Source organism: Pinus tabuliformis, chromosome X (genome assembly GCF_031772625.1).
Source record: "Pinus tabuliformis cultivar Carrire ecotype Pingquan chromosome X, CPIR1, whole genome shotgun sequence".
In the NCBI taxonomy this organism is placed as follows: Eukaryota; Viridiplantae; Streptophyta; class Pinopsida; order Pinales; family Pinaceae; genus Pinus; species Pinus tabuliformis.
In genome coordinates, this window is record NC_142308.1 from 1,145,376,927 (window position 1) to 1,145,381,829 (window position 4,903).

The window sequence follows — 4,903 nt, forward strand, 5'->3', positions numbered from 1 at the left end:
ACATGAGAGAAGAGGAGAAACAAATAAAGCATAAAAGAAGACAACAAGACTTGATAATGGAGTTCGTCTGACTTGGACTACGTCTTCGGGCCCTGCTTGATCAATGGGGAGGCCTTCATTCATTAAGTGGCATGAGAAAGAAGAGTACAAGCATCAGTTACAAAAAGGAGTTTTATACCTCCATACTGAAAAATGGTCGAAAAATGCAGAACTCTGATGGAGAAATGGACAACGCCATTGCGTTCGTGGCATCGAGAAGTGCTGAAACCATATAAAATTTGTCAAAATCTGACAAAGTGAAATTTCGGCCCTCCTGCAAAATTCTGCCTCGAACTGCGTGCACTGCCTCCTCTCCATAGGCGCACTGATAAACTACGTTTAAATATAAATTTGCTGCAAATTTTCTAAAGTTGATGGTTGGCTGAGTTGGTTAAGGATTTGGTTAATATGGAGGAGGTTGGGTGGTCAAACCCTACCTCCTCCCTTTTTTACACAACCCAATGTTTAAAATTAAAATTAGTTTGGGTTGGGCCCGCCTTGGGCGGCCGACCGACCCCACCTCCACTGGCTCTGTGCAATTAAGGTTGGTGGTGGTTGCGTGTCTTGGGGTTGGGTCCGTGCCCCAAGGACAGGCCCACCCAACTCCGTCGCTTGTTTTAACAGCCCCGTGGTTCTGTTATGAGGATTGTGGGGTGCTGGGGTCATGTTCGCCCACCCCGTTTGTTGTTGTGTTCCATGGGATGGGCCGGGGGTCTTGGCCCACCCCTCCACCATATATATAATATGGTTACATGTATGGGTTGGGGTAGCGGGGTTGGTGGCCCACCACTACCCTTTTTCATATTTTTTTTGTTGAAATAAAACAAAGTGTGCAATTTTGAAAATTAGGTTTTTGATCGACGGAGTCATTTTATCCAGGCGACAATTTCACCCAGGATCTGGCCGGAGTTGGTCACGAGCTTATTGCGAAATTTTGAATTTTTAATACTCAAGGGGCTTGCACCACTGGACACTTATACGCTGCGCAATTTCAAGTTTTTGTGCTAACGAAGTGTAGATTTAGTATTATTTGTGCACTCGTTATTTTTTAATAGTGCGATGATTTTGTAATATAAATAAAGAAAAACATTGTTAGCCTTTTTTTCCTTGACCCTCGCTATACTAGCTCTCAGGCACTATGGATCTGAATTTTTTCATGGGTTTCTGTTATTAATTTGTTCACACAAATTTGATTTATTATAATGAATCTGATAATAAGTATTTAAATTTTTTATCAATAGCAACCACATATTAAATTTGACTATGAATTAACTCAATTAACTATTCTCTAATTTTAATTTTAACTAACTTGTTCATGTGGTAATAATTAACTATTTTAACACCACCATCATGACTTCTTATTTAAGAAATAAATAAATTTCAATATCATCATATAACTTTTTAATTTAAAATATTACTTAAATTAATTTAAAATATTACTTAAAGAAAAATGGAAATGGTGCCGTTGCTGGTGCTGTAATACAACGCACAAGCCACTTCCGAAAGCCCAATAGAAAGCTATTGTAAACGAGCCCTCTCCCTAGGAAAATTCATTTAATATCATGTGGTTCTATGAAGACCTATCACATCTTAAATCGATAAGAACAGATACTACACTTAAACTTAGTCAAAACGCTGAGAGATGTATCCATTTATAATATTACTTTATAAAAACGAAAATGATTAAAAGCAATTATCTTATTACCAATATTGTATTTTACAGGTCATAGTCCGAAGAAAAGGAGAAAATGATTTTAACAGCCAATCGTGTAATGATTCCAATGCCTTGTCGGAAAACAATTCAGGAGAACGGAGTAGTAACAATAATATAAGGATGGTTTACTTTTAATATGAAAAGTAGTTTATTTTATTCGTTGAATTTTATGTTCGCGTTGTTTCAAAAGTATGCTTAATTAAAAATTGTAATCATTTCAAAAACTTTTTCTCTAGATACCATATAAAAAGGAACGCAACGACGGATAAGAACCAGGGAGGAAAACATGGTAAACGAATGAAATAATAAGAGCAATAGGTTAATTAGTGGAGGAATTGCCTCGAAAGTTATGAAAATTTTGGTAATATTTAGAGAAAATCTAGTTATCTCGCAAGGATTTTTGTAAATCTATAGTTATTAAATTTCAAAATTCCAAGTGTCTTAGACATTTTTTATGATGGTGTTGAATCCATTTCCATCATCAAAACCACGATTCAAACACTGTATCTACAAGATTTTTTGAAATTTTTTAACATAAATTCCAGCTACTTTAACATCCTAAATAATATATTATGTTATAACATATTTTTAATTGAGTTGGAAATGTGATAGAAAATGAGAGAATTCAGGGGGAGAGTGGGAAGCACTGTGCTGCCCAGCAGTGCTTCTTAGAGTCCCTTGGTCGTCCAGAGATAAAGACAAGCGAGACCGAAAGGTGGGAAATAACTAGATAATCTCCAGTTTGAACACTCACTTATCATGAAGGAAGGAAGCAAGCAGCTTTCAGTCAGATTTATTTGTCTGAACAATGATTCTATTTTTTAGTTCCTTGTCTGGGAGGGAGGAGACCAGGAATAAATGAATGCCAATATCGCTACACCCTGCCTTCACTATCCCCTCATTTTTTAACAGATCAAACGTACACTATAAGAACGAACAAATTAAGATATAATTTTGTTCCCCGCAAAAGAAAACAATGAATCAATAGCGATTGAATTAAGAATGCCAAGATTAATAGGTTTAGCCTTTTTTTTAGTTTTAATAAATGAAAGAATTTCAATCATGGTATATTTAGATAAAATTTATATTTAAGACAAAAATATTTTAGGATAAAATTTTAGATTTAAGACGAAATGGTTTGAGACAAAAATATTTGAAAACAAAATTTTATATTTACGGACATAAAATATTTTAAGACAATCTTTATATTTAAAACAAAAATAATTTGAAACAAAAATATTTGAAGGCAAAAACAATTTAAGACAAAACTTTATATTTAAGACAAAAATTTGGTGAACAATGAAAACTTTATAAAAAAAATTAAAAATATAGCTTTACTAAATCTCAACTTAAGCCAAACCCTAAATCTATAAACTCTTCAATTTAACATTGATATTCTCATATAAGTATATTAATAATATTAATGCATAATAAAATTCATAGCCAAGATTAAATATTCATTTTGAAAATTTGTACGATGTATCTTTTATTTTTATTAATAAAATATAATTTATGTATTTAAAATAAAGATTAAAATAAAACAACGTAATAACACAACACAATTTAAGATTGATTTTCCAATGAAATTTGGAACTCTCCATTTTCTATCCCTCCATCAATGCCAAAAGGACAAGCACAAAATATTTGATTAAAAAGACTTGGAAAAGTGTAGATTTCCTTCTAATAAGCTACCAAATACTGACAAATATATTCATTTGTACTTTTTTAGTTCTATTATCCAATGAAAAGTATCTCTGTCCAATGCAAAAGTATCTCTCTCGCTCGATGCTTGACCCCAAAGTAAGAGGTCTTTGATAAAATTTTGAGCTTCAGAAAGGCAAGGTTGTAGGTTTTAGTTATGCTCCTGAATTGTCACAGATTCATTTAAGTTTCAAATGGTGCAGGACCTAAAAAAAAATCACAGGTGTTTTCTTTGGCGAGGCTCGTAGATCGTCTCAGGATGCATTATCTAGTTTGCACTTGTGCCTTCTTCGCACGTTGGGACTTAGGGTTTGGGGAAATCCCCTATATGTTTCTAATAGCCCAACAATCTTCTATAACATTTGTGGGTTCATGATGTTTTGAATTCTATGGGGTTAAGTTGCAGAGGGAGGTGATATGAGCAATGTTTGAAGCTTCAGAAACAATATACATAATTTACAACATAGAACATAATCTGAATTCTAATGATTCAAGAGAGGAACCTAAATCCTTACCAGAGTTTGAAACTCGGGAACACCTATAATGCCAGAAATCACGACGAAATGGGTACTCATTCTGCCATGTGAAACAAACCCAACAACAAGTTCAGTTGGAATCCAAGAAATGAAAAACACATAAGGATGTTATTCCAAGGTTACCTTGAGACCTCTAGCCGCATGGGAGGCTTACAGGCCATGCACACCCAAAATCGTCTCAAGGGCAGAAGGGTTTTCCAGCAGAGGAAATTCAGAGCCCCCACACCCTACACTCCGCGCAATACTACTTCCTTCATTATAAGGGCCAAGAAGGCATGCGATATTTCTTCCCTAGTTTTTTCGTGTCCCCTCATCATGACAACCTTTGCCAAGTTGGAAAATGCTCTCAGTCGGGTTGAAGGTATTTATCATTCATAGATATTTCTCGTTATATGGTTTTTTTTTTCAAACATTTGTTAAATTTGTATTATTTTATAAGCTTCAACAATTAGTCTGATAAAATCGTGTATATGAATTTTCTTGTAGTGTTGAAATTATAGGAAATTTGCATCTAGACGGGGTCCTGAGATTAAGAAGGGTTTGTGATTCTTTGTACTAGCTGGGTTCATCAAGTCCTAGGGTTGGGTTTTGAAATTGCCTATCTTTATTTCTAAAATTCTGATTATTTCTCCAAAAACCACACATCTAATCCATGTTTAAGATGTGGATGTAATAGATATGCTAATGGGCACTGAAGATTCAGAGTATCTTCTACAAAGGTTCACCAATGCATTGTTTTCATTTTTGTCTTTATACTTGATCTTGACTTTTTGGTATTTTAAAGTTTTCACTATAGAAATTGCTTTGAACCCTTCATATTCGTAGCAAGCCCTTGTTGCCAGATTTTTTGTAAGGACCATTTTAGGGTAGTATGTATAGGCATTCATTTTCTATAGCCTTGTCTATATCTTTG

At 34.3% G+C, this 4,903-nt stretch overlaps 1 non-coding gene across 1 annotated transcript; it reads right to left on the reverse strand.

Moving 5' to 3' along the window:
• Positions 1-1,494: 1,494 nt before the first annotated feature.
• LOC149143925 (U2 spliceosomal RNA) lies at positions 1,495-1,687 on the reverse strand. Its single transcript, XR_016265352.1, has one exon. It is a non-coding gene; the product is annotated as a U2 spliceosomal RNA (small nuclear RNA).
• Positions 1,688-4,903: the final 3,216 nt, after the last annotated feature.